Below are 19,430 nucleotides of genomic sequence, written 5' to 3'. Positions count from 1 at the left end.
GCCATTCTCTGATCTAGGGCAGCATTTATCAATCAGGGGTCTCCTGTCATTATGGCCCAGATCATTCCGTGTCATTATGGACCAGATCATTAAGGGGTCCCCAAGGGAGGGAGGCCTTGCCTCCACCCACATGAAGCCCTCAGAGGATGACTCCTGCAGTCACAAGAGTGTTTTCCAGAACTTCCAACATTGACAGCATTGCAAGTCCCTGGCCCAGATGAACTTCCACCTAAGTCCTGATGCTGAAGCTGTTTCATGCTTTCTCATGTGTCTTCTACTTAGGGACATATAGTTTAGAGTATTTTGATTAAAAGGGCTAGGGGATGGACCATTGAGGTTAGGGTATTAGGAAACAATTGAAGGAAGTTCATGTCAGAAAAGGGACATACCGAAAGATATACATTCTTAATACCTTACATAGGAAACCCAGTTTGTAACATACTTTTAGTTCCCATATTTGGATTGATCCTCACCAGCTTAAAGTGTACAGCCAATCTTTAGAATTGTTTCATTATCCTAATACTCATTTTCATGAGACAAAAATCAGTAGGCTTCCCATAATACATTGAGAAGCCATGATTTGAATTCAGCTGTCTGATTATAAACATCCTGTTCCTCCCATTGTACTTTACCTCCCAGCACAAGACTTGAGCATGTGCTGTCCAGGTTGAGTCAAATACACTAGTGCTGAAGGGTACAAGGACTCAGCAGAGACCTTCATCATTGCCGCTACTCTCACGGTTCTGGAGTATTCCAATTAGATCGAGGTGAAGGCAGAACATGCACAGTCATTAAGTGTGTGGGCTCCTCCTCACTCAGTTTGTAATCCTGGAGAGGATATCTCAACAGAATAACCTCATCCATCAGGGGTCTATTATATTTAATTCACAGTATAGCTAAGAATATTCCCTCAGTTAATGTATTAATTCCTTGGTTGACAGACTACACATGGTATGGTTCATTATAAGACATCTACTGGTTATCTTATTAGTCTTGTAATTTTTAGTAAGTGTATTATTATCATTTTCATTTTGAAAATGTTGACAAGACAAAGAAGAAAGACAATGGAGCTCACAAAAAGACAAATAAGATACTAAAAAGTGAGAATGGATGCTTGAACAAGGAGTCCAGGGCCACAGGCTGTTCAACATGAGGTAGAGACACTAGTGGTTATAGAAGTTTCTCTTTTTCCACATAGATTGATCAAATCTCTCTATTCTGCACTACCCCAGAGTAATTGTGTGTCAACCACACTCAGCACATACCAATTCTATAAGACAGTTTTCTTTTTACATAAGCTCCCCAATGTTTGAACTCCTAAAAGAACCACTTGCTCCAGGAAATAATTTAATAGAGTCCCTAAAAAAGCCAATTCAAACAGTGTTAATGATTGCTCACATTCCTGAATTGCTCTGAGGTCCCTCTTAGAGCAGACTCTCAAATGCAGTGAGGTTGCATAATCTTCTAGATCTTGGGCCAGCTAAGGACTTTCTCCATTGACATGGGCTCTGATCACCTTTGATTTGGGACATGTAATCCAGCTCCTCACACCTGAGGCTCTGGGTCTGTATTTCCCGAAGTACAGGACCTACACGTAAGAATCATCTGGGAAGATTCTTAAATTGCTCCTTGGAACTGTGCAAATAGGACCCCAGGAACCTATTTTTAATGTACACTTTTGGGTCATTTCATACAAAAGTTAGCAAAGGCTCCAGGATAAATCAGAGACTCCAAGAAATCTTTTCCTTGAGCACTGCCTTCCCAAAATGAATCCTCATACTGGCATTTGTATTTGATCTCTGATAGGGATAATGTGAGGTAGAAGTACTGAAAATCCAAGAGTAAACATTGGAAGGGCATGAAGGGACAGATGGCAGAGCATATATGATAGGGGCAGGTGATGTGCGTAGGGTCTGGGCAGGGGAAGGAAGAGGTTCAGGTAGAATATTAATGACATGGGGGATTTTAGCCCAATGCTTCGATCCCTGGCCTGGTGGAAGCCCAACGGACTAGGATTTCTTCGCAATTTTTGTGCCTTCCTCCAATGCTAGTTTCATGGAGTTTGAGATTGAGGAAGAAAGGCAGATGGAGATGTGGGAGGACAGAAATGGTTCCTATTGCCTTCCACTTGCAGCCCCTCTGAGGCTTGATCTTTAGGTGCCTCTCACTCTGTGGGAAGCCAGCAGCCAGGTATGTCTCACCAGCAGAAAACAAGGGTCAAATGGGGTTACAGGATGTTAGCATTCACATGTGCTACATTTCCTCCAAGAAGAGGAATTTCATATTTCAAGCATTTGGATTTCAAGAAAAACCCACAAGAATCTTGGTTCTCAGCAATCCTTTATCATGAACTTATCAATTTTGGCAATTATCATAACTAATCTTTCACCTGGACTGTCAATTGGGGGGAAATATATTATACTTAAGAAGTTTGGAATTAATGAGGGGACATCTTAGAATACTGAAGGGTTAACCTTTCTTTGCACAGTGACTCTCTCCAAGATATTTCATCACTGAAATCTACACTCATGTTTCATGCAGCTTTAGGAAATCTAATCCTCTACAGAGCCTGTTACTGTCCCTAAAATATTGGTATTGTGAGCATGTGTTGAAAGATAAGAGTTGGAAACCCATGCAACTCTCTCTACCTGATTTCCATCCTATCTTCAGTGTCTATTCCAAAGAAGCCAACCCCAAGGTGCAGTGTGCCCCCTGAAAATGGCAAAACAAACACTGTCAGAGTCTGAAGATGAAAGCAGCCAAGGAGATACCACTAGAAGCCATAAAAGAGTGCAAAGACATCACGGACTGGCTGGAGGGACCTTTGTCCTCAGTCTCTATGAAGGAAGATGGAAATGGGAAGAGGAAGACCGTGAGCAGGAGCAGGAAGAGCATGGAATGTATCCAGACCCAGAACTCCTGAGCTACTTTGAAAAGCTGGGTGCAGAGAAAGACTTTGGTATCAAGGTGGGCTGGGTCTGTGGGTGTGGTGGCTAGCAGGTTAGCAAGTCTTGGCACTGGCAGCAAGTTAAGATCTGTGCTTCTGCCACAGGCCAAAAGAAGAAAGGGCAAAAATTGAGGAATTAACTGTCCACTTGGAAGAACTAGAGAAAGAACAGCAAACGAACCCCGAAGCGAGCAAAAGGAAAGAAATAAGAAAAATTAGAACAGAAATAAATGAAATTGAGAACATGGAAACAATTGAGAAAATCAATAAAACCAGAAGCTCGTTCTATGAGAAAATCAAAAAGATTGATGGACCCTTAGCAAGATTGACAAAAAGAAGAAGAGAAAGGATGCAAATAAATAAGATCAGAAATGGAAGAGGAGATATAACCACTGATTCCACAGAAATAACGGAAGTAATAACAGGATACTATGAATAACTTTATGCTAATAAATACGACAATGTAGACAAAATGGACAACTTCCTAGAAAGGCATGAACAACCAACTTTGACTCAAGAAGAAATAGATGACCTCAACAAACCAATCACAAGTAAAGAAACTGAATCAGTCATTAAGAAGCTTCCCCAAAAGAAAAGCCCAGGACCAGATGGCTTCACATGTGAATTCTACCAAACATTCCAGAAAGAATTAGTACCAATCCTGCTCAAACTCTTCAAAAAAATTGAAGAGGAGAGAAAGCTACCTAATTCATTCTATGAAGCCAACACTACCCTCATACCAAAGCCAGACAAAGATATTACAAAAAAAGAAAACTACAGACCAATCTCTCTAATGAATATAGATGCAAAAATCCTCAACAAAATTCTTGCAAATCGAATCCACCAACACAATAAAAGAATTATACATCATGACCAAGTAGGATTCATCCCAAGTATGCAAGGATGGTTTAACATAAGAAAATCAATTAATGTAATACACCATATCAACAAATCAAAGCAGAAAAACCACATGATCATGTCAATTGATGCAGAGAAGGCATTTGAAAAAATTCAACATCCTTTCCTGTTGAAAACACTTCAAAGGATAGGAATAGAAGGGAACTTCCTTAAAATGATAAAGGGAATATATGAAAAACCCACAGCTAATATCATCCTCAATGGGGAAAAATTGAAAACTTTCCCCCTAAGATCAGGAACAAGACAAGGATGTCCACTATCACCACTTTTATGCAACGTTGTGTTGGAAGTTCTAGCCAGAGCAATTAGACAAGAAAAAGAAATACAAGGCATCAAAATTGGAAAAGAAGAAGTAAAACTCTCACTGTTTACAGATGATGTGATACTATATGTCGAAAATCCTGAAAAATCCACAGCAAAACTAATAGAGCTAATAAACGAGTACAGCAAAGTGGCAGGTTACAAGATCAACACTCAAAAATCTGTAGTGTTTCTACACACTAGTAATGAACAATCTGAGGGGGAAATCAAGAAACGAATTCCATTTACAACTGCAACAAAAAGAATAAAATATTTAGGAATAAAAATAAAAGAGCTGCAAAAAGAGGCAGGACTCACTGTCACACAGGTAAACCTAGGGTTGAAAGGAACATCACAACATAAAAACCAAATGAGGATGGGCAATGTTTGCTCAGTGGCAGAATTCTTGCCTGGCATGCCAGAGACCTGGGTTCAAGTCCTGGTGCTTGCCCATGTCAAAAAAAAAATCCAAATGATATTGTCTCTAACTACATTGTCTTGGATTTCAAAGCTACTTTAGAAAAATGGATCAGATGTGGGGGCAAATTAGTGAACCTGTAGGTAGGAGACAAGGGAGATATGGAGGGACAGAGTAATAAGGGCTGAAAGTTTGGAAATGATGCACAGGAAGATGGGCATAATGAGCTATAGTATCTGCACTTGAAATGGCTGCCTAGTACCAAATGCAGTCGCCTAGAAGGTCACCCAGTTTCCTTATCTTACAAACTTGTGAAGAGCTACTAATTGTCCATTTTCCTTCCTCACACTTGGTTGAGAAATGTCCCCTGGCTTCAAAAGATGGAGAGGGTGTGAAAGTCCCCCAAAGTTATGATGTATCCAGATTGGACTCAGTGACTTCAATGGGTGAGAAGAGCCATATAGGGGAGTGCAGAGATGGCTTCCTTCTAGGAGATAAAATTAGTACTAATGCCCCACACTGTGACAGCATAGCAGACAACTGCATGAGTCACCCTGGAGATCTTGCTGTCTCTCCAAGGACACAGAATATCCTTATATCATAACCACACAACTCATGTCTCCTTCTAGTTCCCATATATTGGTAAGCAGGGATGATGAAGCTCATTAAGAAACATCATCTGCAAGTGAATGATCCAGGCCAGAAGACAGGTTCAGTGGAGATGTGGATGAGGAGATCCCCAAGCCTTGCTTCCTCTTGGTAGCTGGGCATCACCTACTGCCATGGGGAGATTTAAAGGATCCTCTCCCTGCCTCATACCATCTCCTCACCAGAGTTCAAGGGACCAAGTGACCATCCCAGAATATATCTTCTGAGAACAGAGGTCTCAGTCATACTCCGCATCCTGCTGACAATTCTCCAAGGAGAGCAGTTTTAGATTGCCCATCTTCTGGTGAAAACACACCCCACCTAGAGACTGACTTCGGGGTCTCTGGGAGGCTACTCTTGGCACTGAGTTTCGTTCAAAACACTCAACCTCAAAAAGGAAAGTGTGACCTTGTTATACTTCATAGAAAGGAGAAGCACCAATTTAGAAAGTACGGAGCAGTAGAACCAAATTCCTCATTTCCCAGGCATTTCATGTTGGCATTACAGAGTAGATTTTCCCCTGGCTATACCAAATTGACCCACAGTGATGATTTCTCATGCCTGTACCATGACTCAGAAGTTCTAGAGGGTATAGGGAGGGCTGGAAAGGGATTCAAAGATTTCTAAGATGGAAATGATCTCCTGGGTGGGGGATGAGAAGTGGTCCTTTAAGGTGAGATGTGTATCAAATTTAATAAAGTTAGTTCAGGTGGAAAATGCTGTGTTGTAATATTCTCTAAACCGATCACTGATATTTGTTGTATTCAGGGAATGTGAAACAGGAAGTGTGGATGGTCACAGGCTCTCTGGTTCCACAGCTGACTGGCAAGTTATTACCTGTAGATTTCTCCTGGAGACAGGTTCACTTTCAGGCTGTCCCTGGGAATGGTTCAGTCTCCACTAAGCTCTTCTATCATCTCCTGCTCACAAATCCTGGGTCGTGTGCTGCTGTTCTTCTGCTGTACTGTTTTGGTAACAAACAAGTACCAAGGTATCCCTTTCTTCTTCCCCGCCACACAAGTCCTGGCTCGACTGTGTGTGGCCTTCTGTGGGCCTCACAATGTTATCTGTATATCTTAATAATTTATTAACGGGAGGGAGCTTTTTTTCCATTCAGATTCTGGGCCATTAAATAATTTCCTATAATTGGGCCATAGAGAACAAATTTGTTAATGCTTTTGTGTTCTGCTTCTCTGAAGGATGAATAATCAGAGGTTCTATTTTCCTCAGCACATCCAGGCCAACTTCTGTGTGGGTGGTTTGAGCAGAGATGAACAAGCCTGGCTTCCTGTGGACATGGCTTTGTGTCAGGGCACAAGGACCATGAACAGGGCCAGAGTGGTTGAGCACTGGACCTAGGTGACCAGGTAACACTGGAGGGGACCTGTCAGAGTCCTGGAAATTCCTCTTCACTCTTATCACCTCCTGGGACTGAAGACTCTCCTTGTCTTGTAGCACTGCCTTCCTTCGCATGTGCTGAAGTCAGATGTGCACTTCCCAACAATGCCCATTTCTTAAGTTGAGGAAAATCTTTTTCCTGTAAGTGTCACAGACTGTGTCCACAACAGACCACCAGGGCCTTCCTGGGCATCTGTGTGATCCAGGAGGGGAGACATCAGCTGAGATGGACTGAAGGTAGAGCAAATGGGCTCCCTATCCCAAAAGAGGGTCCATTCTTTCTGCCCACCCCAGGACTGCTGGGTCCTCAAGAACTTCTCCTCACTCTATGCCATACCATCTGCTCTTCATCATCTGAAGAATATCAGGAAGTAGTATTTCTCCAAGAACACTAGGGTACACGAGGGGCCATCCATGGCCATGGCCCATAAGTGAGCCTGGGCCCTGCTGGGGGAAGTGGGTCCTGGGCAGGGACCAGACAGTGTTGGAGCTCTAAGACTCTCTGTAACCTGGGGTCAGCTGTTCTCCCTCAGAACTGCTTCCCTTGCCTGTTAGTTACAGAGATGTGCCAAATGGGAGCCTGTCCAAACTGCACACCAACACACCCCATTCAATTCAAATCTAAAAGTTGCTCATGGAAATAAGAATGGCGGTCCAGTTGTGCCAACCTGATAGGCTCAGCTCCTCAGAACTACAGGGCCCCACAGGGCTCAGAGTTAAATGGTTTCAGAGACTCTTATCTAGGAAGTCCAGTTCCTGGGAGGCTTCAATGAAGTGGATTTGTCCTTACTCCCTTCCCACCATTCCCAACTGTCTTCTTCCATCTTTCCATCTCACAGGAACAGTTTCTGCCATTTTCAAAAGCTGTCTGAGATTTTCTCAGATGAGAACAAATACTCAGTGAGCAGTGAATTATTCAACGAGGTAAAGAGGAGTCTAGGGATCCAGAACTCATGGGAAGGGGTTGCTTGCTGGTTTTCACTGAATGCTTCCTTGAAAATTCCTGTCTGGCCCTGTAAGGACAAAGAAGAAGAGGGATAGGTTTGTCTATGTGCAGGTGGGGGTAGTTGCAAGGCAGGAGACTGAGATCCTCGGAGGTGGCGGTGGAAGCTGAGCTGTTCCAGGGGGAGATGATTAACTGGCAGGATGGCAAATTCTCCATCACAGAGGGACAGACTCATTGTGGTGACTCATTATGAGTGACAGATATCCTAGAGGCTGTGAGAAATATTTGGGAGATTTAGAAATCCTGGCCAGTACTTTTCTAACTATACTCAGAAGTTCCACATAAAAGAAGAAGCAAAAGCCAGTGCCCAGGACTCCTGGAAGTACCCATCCTACTTGTTCAGTCAGAACTGGCACTTCAGGAGTCCCATTCTAGAGTGGATACAGTGAGACTTATGTGCAGACAGAATGTACTGAGTGGCCTCTTGTGGAGGAAAAGCCTTTGGTATAGCTTCAGCAGATTTTTGAGTCCTTGACTGCAGGAGCTGCTCAACTAGGCCTCCAGAGACACCCACTCTTTGCCCTCCACGGCTCAGCCAGCATGAAGCCCTGACACGCACTGATGAGCTGTGAGAACTGCACTCTAGTTAGTGGAGGTGGATGGTGGGGTGATGTCTGCTCAGAGGAGGATCCTTCTGGGAGTAAGCAGCCTTTCCTCAGAATCCCTGGATGACCTGGGACGAACTGGCATTTCTCTTAGGCCTATGTCCTCATCTGGGATGGACAGATGACAATCAGGAAAATAGGATCAATACCTCAACTGAATAAGTCTCAATCCGGAGTGGGCACATGTGGATTGCTTGATATTCAAGGAAGCTTCTGTGCTAAGCTCATTTTAGGGAATCAGACAGCTAGGCTGTAGGTTCCCAGCCTCACTCCTGACTGTGACTGGGGTGATTCCCCTCCTCTCTTGGCCTTGTTTACCTCCTCTGTGAAGTAGGGTGATGCTACATGATCTCTCAGGCAGGTGGAGCCCATGGGCTATTATTGCTGGACTTATCACTTAGCGTGTCTGGTGTGTGAAGTATGGTGGTAGCAGGGCAGATGTTGGTTATGCCCCTGGGGGAGGCCCCAACGTAAGCTGGCACTTTCATCCAGTCAATAGGGCCCAACACAGAGCCCAACAGAGTGGCACATCCCACTGCAGTGTGCACTGCCAATGTGGTGCTGACCTCAGCAGTGGGGACCCAGCTCACTAACTCTGCACAAAAGCAGCCAGCTCCTCCAGCTCTGAAGTCCCAAGATAGTCAGGAAAATGAGATGAGTAACCACACCTTTTTCCTGAGGGTCCTTGCCCTGATCTTCCCTTTCTGATGCTTGTTTGTCCATCCCCACATGCACAAAGATGTTGAGGAATGTTGACTCTTACAGATCTTGGAAGCCACCTGGGGCTGGAAGCAGACCTGGAGTATTCTTCAGGGTCTGTTGCTTATGCTGACCTTGCTATCCCCCACAGGTCGGCATGCCACAGAACTCCTCTGGTGTCAGATCAGACTCCAGAGGCACGTCCTTTGCTTCCTCCTCCATGAAATCCAGGACCACCCCAATCACCCTCGCAACCTACAACTCACTGCCAGCCTCCAACCAGCAAGTGGGCAAGTGCTGCATCATCCACATCTACCTGGACATGGACAACAGCAACACTTACAAGAGTATCTAGGTGAGCCAGGTGAATGAACATCTTCTTGGGGCCTGTTAAGGACATGTTCAGGCTGTAAGGACATAAAGAATGACATGTTCTGTTCCAACCATCCTAGAGAAGACATTCTAGTGTATTGGGAAGGACAGAGACCCTCCTGCAGAGGTCAGAAGATCATGTTTTCAATGGCAAAGAGGGCTAAGGACAATGGACACTGAGGCTGAGTCTTGCACAGGGAATACCTTGTTGAGGCATCGCTGGAGAGGACAGCCTGACTGGCCCTGGGGAAGGAGTGTGTTTTCCAGTCCTAGGAATAGCAAGGTAGCCACAGAAGAATCAGGGTCAAGGAATAGCAATGAATTCAGAGAGAAGTTGCGGGCTGGGTCATGTCAGGCCTTGTGGACTGGTGCATAGAGCTTGTCTTTCTCAACAGGGGAGGTAGGAGATGATGTAAGGACAATGCAGAGCAGGGACAGCAGATGACCTTTAGACACAAAGAGGCATATAGGCAGGTGCATGCAGACACAGAGAGGTCAACTGTGTCTGAAGGGCAGCTGATTCAACCCAGGAGTAGAAGATTAAGCTACCCCAGTTGTTGGCCACGAGGGCATGAACTGTGGTCAGATCTTGGATAGCACCTTCAGGTGGAGCCACCCCAAGTCCCTACCCCACACAGGCTGGCCAAGTGCCATGTGTTGCACACCTCCCCTGGGCTACATTTCTCTTGCTGCTTACAGCTAACCTGGTTATAACTTCTAGGAACCTTTGCCTGAGTCCTGCCTGTGCTCAGGTCCTCAGGGTTGAGGCAGGAAGGGGTCCGGGCTATACTGATCACCATTCTATCCAAAAGCCAGGGCAAGCCTGGTGTGCAGTTTCTCGTCTCCAACCCCTCCTCCTCTCTGACACCCAGGCTTGGACTAGATGGTCTCTTTTGTGGGGTTCACTGATACTGTTAACCTGCAGGGGAAGGCTTCGGTAAGGGACACTCCATGAGGGCAAGTAGTTTCCCATGATGGCATGGGAAGAAGTGACAGAGACAAGCCCAGGGTTCTCTTATCCTTCTCCAACCTCTGATGCATGGTTGTTCTTTCTACTTTGGCCCCTGGAAGCCATATGGGCTTTGTAAGCTGAGATTCTAAGGGAGCTGGTTCAGCCTACAGGACAGGGGTAGGGACTCCAGAGTGGGAAGCCACCTTGACAGGGGTGTAGGATCATGTTGGAGATCATGGAACATATGACTGAAAATGATCGCTCTCATTCCATGAGGTATCCCCAGGGGATCAAGAGAATATGGGTACGTCATAATATCTGGACATGTCCTAAAGCTAGCAGTCATGTTGCTCAGTACTGAGGTGGCTCAGTACAGTTTCTCAGGTGCTATAATATGGGACAATCAGCTCCAAGTCCTATGGCCTCATGCCTCATAGCCTGTCCCGTGATCCACCCCAGTTGACCAGTGAAGATGAGGTTCTAGCCTGGGTCCACAAGTCATGGTCAACACATTCTGGATGAGGACAAGCCAGACGACTACAAGCTAGTCCAAATCTATCTCAGACTGAAGTAAGTTAGGGGGTGAATGGGAGAGGACACTGGTGAAAGAGTGGGGCCTTGGTAACCATGACCCCAGCCTGAAGGTCCAAGGGCCTCTAGCCACGTGAACCTGAGAGCTAGGTGGGTGAGCATCTTGCTGACACACTGACCTTAGTTTGGGAAGCCCTAAGTGCCCAGAGCTTCTTTCCATGCCTGTTCCATCTCCAGCTTGTGATCCATTTGGTGCATTTGACCCAAGCTTTGGGAAACCAAGTTCAAAGCTAACATCACATAGGATTCCAAAGAAAAGGCTTTTCAAATGAAAGCATGGACATGATGTCCAAGTAGATGAGCTTAACCCAAAAGGGTGCCCTCTGTACAGGATGGGTTGATTGCACCTCCTAAGTCATCATAGAGAGTGGTCACAGGCAACAAAATATGTTAGAGTCCATGTCTTTTTGATGTAATAAAAAAGCAAAACAAAACATAATCCTCTTGATTTCTTTTGTAGTCTATAGGGAGCCAATGTAGTATTCTACACACTGGGACAGGGAAAGCATCAAGAAGAAGGGCACAGACTCAGAGCCAGACCTTCTGGGCTCTGAGCCCTTGGACCAGTTGCTCAGGCCCCTGTGCCTGTGTCTTATCCACCAAGGGGAGAGAAAAATAGTCAACACATGCATGCATTTTATGTATGTGCACCAGTAAGACTGACTGTAAACTATTTTCAGTGATCTTATCACCCTCTCCCAGCCATTAGCCCAGGCAAATGACAATGACTCCCAATATCCTAGCAGTCGGTTCTAAATCTTCCCTTTTTTATGATGGGAAATCGGAGATGTGAGGTGTAACACTACTAAAGCAAAGGGGACCCATCATACAGTAAGGAAGACTGAGGACTGAAGAGGTTAAGAAGGAGATTGGTGGCCACCCATTTGAGGCAGAAGCAGGAATTCAAACCCAGCATTTCTTTCCCAGGTGTTAGGTCACAGAATACAGAAGGAAAATAGAACCAAAGAGTAAATACTGATTAGGTGACAGGTGCTCCATGGGGTGGAGGCCTTGCAGGAGCCCTGCTCAGAGGCCTGGACCAGGCCTGTCCTGTGCTGAGACTCTGTAGTGTGGTCTCTGTAGTGGTGGACTTAGGGGACATGGGCTAGTTTCCAGAGAGCCTATTTTAGCTCTGTGGTCCTGAGCAATGAAGGCAGAAGGAATAGGTGGGGCAGGGGGGTAGATGACCCTCTTGCAGCTCTATTCTGGGGTTGACAGTTATGGAGTCAGAGGCACTTTTGAAACCACAGTCCTTCATTCTAATCTATGCCCCTGCAGAGACTTTCCTTTGGGCAGATATCATTCAGGTGGGGATAATGATTATATGGAGGTTCGCCCAATGTCTGGCACATGGTAAAAATTTGATTCTTCATAGCTTTCCTTTCTGTAATTTTTGTTAAATGAAAAAAGCTTCAATAATTGTCAACACATGACCAGTCTTGTCATGTGTCTATACCCATCCACTCCTTTCCATAAGAGTGCCTATTATTTCATTGTGGAGTTCAGTTCTGAAAGGAAATCCACATCTTCCCATGGAATTCTAAAAGTGCTACACAATGACCTGTTGCAGAAATCCACTTGCATACTTACACAAGCCCCCACACTTCTCCTGTCTTTGTTTGAAGGACATCAGACTGCATTAGCCACAGGAGCTGAAAATTACTCTGAAGAATCATATACAAGGAAAGAACTTACATAATTTCCCAGACTTTCAGTGTTCCAATCCTGGCCACCTCAGTTCCCATTTGCTAGTGGTATAAGTTTAGACAAGGTTTTTGATTATCTGGTGCCTCAGTTTCCTTATCTGGGAATTGGGGTGAGAAGAGTACCTGACTCACAGGATTGTTGGGAAGTGGAAAGTTGTTAGTACATGTATGGTCATTAGAACACTGCTTGATGCACCACAGGGCATTAAGAGATGGTAGCTGTCCATCTGTCTACTTAGGAAATTTTAGTCATTCATGAGCGCCTGCTACTGCCAGATGTTGGACAAGAAGCTGGGCAAACAGAGATAAATGAAACAGGGTCCCACCCTCATGGGCTCCTCATCTCATGGGGTCACAGATCCAGACACATGAAAAGATTGTACCCAATAAGGGGCTGGTTTCTGTGACTGCAGACTGTTCATGTTTCCAAGCAGTCTGACCCTCACTTCACAAGTGACCACTCTAAGACCATGGGTCCCCTGAGCCACAGAGCACAGGACTTACCAGCAGAGCTGGGACAAAATGGAAGGGTTTGTCCTGCCAGGCCCCTTCTTACCAGGCCCTCAGAGTAGGCTGGCAGTTCTGCAGGGCAGCTGGGACATTCTGGAGAACCATACAGTGCTTTGGACTTCCCTTCCAACAGCAGAAACATGGGAGACTGGTCACAAGGTTGACCACGACATGCACTGGGCTGAGACCTAGAGAATGGAATGTAAATCCTTTGAGTGGTGGCTGAAGCTATGGCTGCTCAGCTAGGAGAAGGGATCACCCAAGACGCTCTCAGGACATAGGAGCAGGCAGGCTCTGGCCTTTGAGGACAAGACAGACAACCAGGGAAGGCCCTATTTCAGCTTGACCAGGGGAAAAAAAAAACATTTTCTTTGGTCAGAGTTTTCCAAAACCATGAAAGGGGTTGGAAAAGAGCAGTAATGCTCATCCTTGCATCTACATGGCCCCTGACTACTACATCTAATCTTCAGGGTGCCCTGGGTGGGAGGTGTTGGATCAATCATAAGGATGAGGAGGGTGGGGCACACACTGCTGGTGAAGGGAGAGCTGGGATTCATCCCCAGAGCTGCCTGCCTACAAAACCAGGGCATTTCCAAATCACCCGGCCTTGCTAGCTCAGTAAGATGGGAGGGTCCATCTTAGAGGGAGAGGGTCTGTACCATTGGAGGTGCCCTAATGGGTCTTTCTCCAGTGTGTGTGCAGGATGGGGTCATAGAGGAGAGTCAGCAGCACATGAGCCTTTGAGGGTCCAGTCCCAAGTCTCTATGACTCCGTGACCAGTGGTGGATGAGGGTATCGTATATCATGGGTGGACAGGGTGTAGATTAAACCCACACATGTCAAGCTCACACAGTGCAGTGTATTTCTCTGTTTCCTCCTTCCTCCCACCTTCCCTTCCTTCCTCTCACTCCCCACTCTTCTTCCCTCATTGTTCCAATTTTTTTTCAACCATTCATTTAACAGGCACTTGCTTGCCCTTGTTATGTACCTTGCCCCAGGTCAGAAGAAGGAAATATAGGTGAGGCAGGAGGTGGTTGCAGTTGAAAGTTGAATCAAACATTTTTCTGGCTTTTGGAAAAACCCAGAACCTAAAAGGGGGAGATTATCATGAAAAACCTTTCACTTTCAACATGAAACCGAGGGGACCTGGTTCCAGAACTCCAGAGGCCTTGGAGGAAGGTGTCTGCAGGCCCTCCTGAGTCGGGGAGAGAACCATGAACTGGAGCTTGGGAGGTGAGTGGGGAGGCTACAGCAAAAGTGCAGGAGGGGAGCTCAAGTTCCCAAATGACCTCACCTGCATCTGAGCAAGTCCTGGTGTTTAGGAACCTACAGTGCTTAGACAGATGCTTTCTGAGTGTGTCATCAAAGCAGAAGCCATCAGGATCTGATGGTCAGCTATTTCCAAACAGCTAGTCACATCCTATTAGTGGGCTGTGAAGTTAGTTTAGTGCTCATGACCAGCATTTCACAAGATGGAAAGAAACAGAGGAGAAATTCAAAATCAAATTAAAATACTAGAGTATTCCATTGAAAGTAAGAATATTATTTTGTGCAAATCTGTTACACACATACATGTGTCTGAGCTGGGTGTAGCTGCAATGTGTATTTGACCATAATGGTGACTTGTAGTAAAAAAAAGTCTAAAAAACCTGATCTGATTCAATCACCTCATTTTACAGAGGAGGGACAGGACTCATACAGCACAGAGCTCTGGGAGAAAAGGATGGGTTGGGACATTGGTTTTTTTCTCTGTTCTTTCTCCTAAGGCAGAAGTCACACTCACCTTGGTCTTCCAAACCCGAACACCCTCCTTCTTCCACACCCAGAGCCAGGTCAAACCTGCCAAAGAGAGCGCTTGGAAGTAACTGGCTCCATAAAAAACAAGAAAAAAAAACAACACATATATATACGTAAGTTTGTATTAATTACACTGAGAAAAGGGTGTGTAGCATACAGTTTCCAAATAATAAAATATACAGAGCTCTTGACTGTAAATTCCATTTAGTCAATTGGTTATCACAGGGTGCTTTCACTGATTTGTGCTAAACTCTTTTATCTGTAGCCAACCTATGGTTGCAACTGAAGAATGAGTACAGTTCTGATAAGATGGTTAGTTGATATTTTCATTCACATTTATGAATAAAATAAATGTGAAACAAGAGAGATGTGTCAGGCTTCATTCATTCATCCTTGCTGAATTGAATAAAAGTTTTGAATGAATATCCACATTCTTTTCTTTTTTTGCTATTCACAATAGAATTGCTACAAACATAGCATATGTTTTTTTATCTGCATTTTTAACATTTCGTCCACCACTTTATTAAGAATCTACAAAACAACAAATCAAGCCTTGACCAGCAGTGTCAACTATTTCCATTTACGCTACCAACCTGGTGTCACTAAATGAGAAGCTTGGAAGGGAAGCACAGCAGTGAACCATTAGGTACGGTTTACACATCCACACGCACAGCAGACACAAAGTCTCGAGAGCGTAGTAAATGGTAAAAGAGAAGAAAACAGGGAAGCGATGAGCTTTGACCTTGATCATCTTTGTGCTTAACGTAACTTATTCAATTACATATGTTTATATAATTTAATTAACAATGACCATTTAACAACTGGTTTCAAAATTCCTGATAATTTCATAGTTGGTTTCCCCATGTTAATACATCAGCACATCATTCATCTGTCCCAGAACACCAAGGCAGGATTCTAGGCACATTGCCTGCTATAAGTGATCATGGGGTGACTTATGGGTTCAAAAATGCAAATCAGGTCTGCTCCAGATTCAAGCATTCCAATATGCAGGCTGCAGTGTTGCAAGAGCTACCACATGAATGGACACATGCACACAAGTGGACATGTCCACATGAACAGACATGCACACACAGACACACGTGTACACAAGCACACTCATAGGCACACATTTGCACACAGATATGTACCCTACACACACACATGCACATGCTGCATGCACCTTTTCTGTCCTCTCTGATACTTCTCTACACTAAGCAATGGAAACAAATTTCCTTCTGCTGCCTGCAAACTGGCCAGCCCTCTGCTCACTAAGCCTATTGAGAAGGACCTTCAATAGTCCTTGCCTGTATGATACTAGCTGGTCACTGCCCCTCTCTGGGTCTTAGTTTCTTCAACAACGTTTCCACTGAATTTCATAAACCTTCCATGAACTCTCCTGTGCCAGGCACTGGTCTGGACTCTGGGGACCCTAATGAGTCATGCACAGCCACAAACATCAGGGAATACAAAGATGTGAGCCACAGCTGGGCTGGGAGGGTCATGACAAGCAGAGCCTGGCTCCAAGAGTCACCTCTGCCTGGGCAAGTTACCAAACCTCTTGTGGCTTCCATTTCTTCATTTTAAAAGGGGATGATACAACCTACCTTGAAGGTACTTGGAAAGATTAAATCAGGAGAATAAAAAATAGCAGAGAGCTTAGGAGAAAGTGACACAGGATAAGGTGACATCAATCAAAGTGTCATCGTGTGTTCAGTTTGCCGCTATGGAGTGGTAACCCTCGGTCAAAGGAAGCAGAGAACTGTGGGAACACAGAGGCACCCCATCCCATGCAGCACAGGGCTGTTGGGGAAGGGAGTGGGGAATAGAAATAACCTGCACTCTGGACTCAGAGTTCTAAGTCTCTACAACTCTTCTCTGATGGCCCCCATAGCTCATATTTTTTCACCACATATTTAACAATGAAAAATCTGTAAGTTTTACCCTATGACAAATAGACCTTGCCTGTTTCACTTAAGGATGATTTTATGATGTCTTCTCCTCATACTTGTGTTTCATTAGTTTTAGCCACATTCAGGCTTCCCTTTGGTTTAAAAGCATCCCAGATACTTAACTAGTGGTGATGGCTGTCTGCTTTGTCAGGCACCATTTTAAGCATGGGGGAGAGATTCACAGCTGTTAAGTAATGCAGCTGTCTTGTACAGAAAAGGAAAATACGCGCAAAAAAAATTTGTTAGTCCTATAAGGCCTTACTATTTGCATAGGGCTTACAGCTACATTAATGTTAATTAATGTTTTTATACAAACAACTCTCAGCTTTGGGCATTGGTTAGACATTGCTTAAATGGGAGCAGTTGGGCGAGCACACAGGTGTGCCCACCTTCAAAGCCTACACATGCATGTGTGCCATGAAGCAGGAATGGAGTTGCTAAGCATAGTCTGCTCTTTATTCAACAAATAGAGTGGGGGTTTATTATTCGAAAGAACTCAATAAAGAGCCGGACTGCTTAATCTATCATCCTCCTACTGCACTAGATGAATATTTGCCCCCAAAGTGGTATCAGTGACACTCTGTGCATAGTTCTCCCTGGAGGTGCCCTGCAGGAGTTCTTGCACATCTTCTAAGGAATCTAAATGTCCAGCATGTACACAGCTGTCAGCATAAAGCAGGTCACACCCATATGTGATCTACTGGCATGTTTCACCTGAGTATTACTTTATTGTAATAAACTGCAAATATTAGCTTTTATATAACAAATTACTATTTGTTATAAGTCAAGGTGCAGGATATTTTCCCTTCAAATTTCCTCTAGACCTACCTGAAAATATCTCTCATTAAATTTTTAATTTAATTGTAACCTACCTACTTGTCATCTACCTACTTGAGGTCTTAGCTACTTTCTAGCTGGACTTTTGGTAGGCAGGTGCCTGCCTTATTTTTATCCAGAAGTTTTCATATAGAATATGGATAATACAATATTCAGAGAACTTCTCGATATTTTCAGTATTCATTCAATACCAAATATTGCCTATACTCTTTAGTCTGCACATCACGATTTTCTAGGACCCTGAGTTACATTTCTCAACTCTGGTCCTAATCCAACATGAGATCCAACAAAATTAGCCTAATCACTTTTCTACACAAATATGACTCAACTTTTTCATCACCTCACTTTGGTTTGCATTTTTTTCTGTCTGAGTCTGTTTCCCTGTATCTACAAGTTTTCAACGTGTTTTATTTCTTCCAACTGTTAAAACAAACACCACTTCCTCCATCTTGCCAAATGCTTCCAAGAATGCTATACTTTTATGTGCAAAGTTATGTATAATATTAATTCCATTCTCCTTTCAAAAGCAATCTGCATGCAGGACTTTTAAATGAGTTTGGAAATAGAGTTGTTCTCTATTAAAAATTGGCAATGTGTGTATCTTTGTGGGTGTCTCTTGAAAGTCTAATAAGTGTGTTTACCTAGAGCAGGGGCTCTAGAGTTGAAGAGAGATTTAATTTTTATTGCATTATGTCTTTATCCCTTGACAGTTTTTACCATGTATTGTCTCTTTTTCTTTTATGCATACTCACAATGATTCTTCTAGCCCAAAATAATAATAATAATCATAATTACTTAACAATAATACTAATAAATAATCCTTCTTATTATAAATATTTTGATAAATGGAAATATAAAGAGAAGCATAAGATCATCACTCTTTAATACAGCAGCAAAAGACATTTCATCTACTGAATATTTCCAATGATCTCTACTTAAAATTTTTTGTATTCATTACAAGTGCTTTTCCCCCAAAACTGGTGTCAAATGGCACATAAATATACTTATTTTATTAACACATAGTATAGATATGTAAATAACACAACTTTAATAACAAGGAATTTCACATCATTAATTATACTGCAATAGTAATCTATTTTTATCTTTTCAGATAAAATAAAATCTGAAAATATCTTGCACTTTTAATATTTTAAATAATGCTTCAGTGACTATTCCTTTAATTATATTTTGGGTTGTATACCATATTATCCTTTTAAACTATATTAAGGTTAGTGGACAATCACTTTGCCTTTTACGTATTGTTTTAGTTGATATGTATATATATAGAGAGAGGGAGATATATATATACACACACACACACATACATATATATATATATATATAGAGAGAGAGAGAGAGAGAGGGAGAGAGAGAGAGGGAGAGAGAGAGAGAGAGAGTTGGGGGACACTGGAAGAAGACCCACTTTAGAAGGGACAGTCATGAGTTTGGTTTCTGACATCCTAAATTTCAGATGACTGAGAGTTGAGTGGGTATGTCAAGCAGCTGTTATGTGTATCTTCAGCTCAGAAAAAAACTGGGGGTTGTGAATCTGAGAATCACCAGCCTAGAGAATCTGAAGCCCACAGGTATATGAGATCATGGAAAGAAAATGTGAACTGAGAAGAGCATGAGCCTAGTGTCCCCACATTTAAAGGTGAAATAGGGAAAGAGGAAGCCATGGGGGAGACTAAGAAGCTACCCAAGAGGTAACAGATGGCCAAGGACACTGCTGAAAACCTTTATTTCTTAAGCAAGACCATATTTTGAGTATCTCATT

At 43.7% G+C, this 19,430-nt stretch overlaps 1 long non-coding RNA gene across 1 annotated transcript; it reads right to left on the bottom strand.

The window, feature by feature from the left end:
- Window positions 1–4,604: 4,604 nt before the first annotated feature.
- On the bottom strand, window positions 4,605–17,093 carry LOC143664221 (uncharacterized). The gene is made up of 3 exons (XR_013166380.1): window positions 15,461–17,093; window positions 14,854–14,909; window positions 4,605–7,642 (listed from the first exon to the last, which is right to left on the bottom strand). It is a non-coding gene; the product is annotated as an uncharacterized LOC143664221 (long non-coding RNA).
- Between the last annotated feature and the right edge of the window lie 2,337 nt (window positions 17,094–19,430).

This window comes from Tamandua tetradactyla, chromosome 20, assembly GCF_023851605.1.
Source record: "Tamandua tetradactyla isolate mTamTet1 chromosome 20, mTamTet1.pri, whole genome shotgun sequence".
Lineage (NCBI taxonomy): Eukaryota > Metazoa > Chordata > Mammalia > Pilosa > Myrmecophagidae > Tamandua > Tamandua tetradactyla.
The sequence above is the reverse complement of the archived record's forward strand: the minus strand, read 5'-3'. Positions and strand labels throughout refer to the sequence as shown.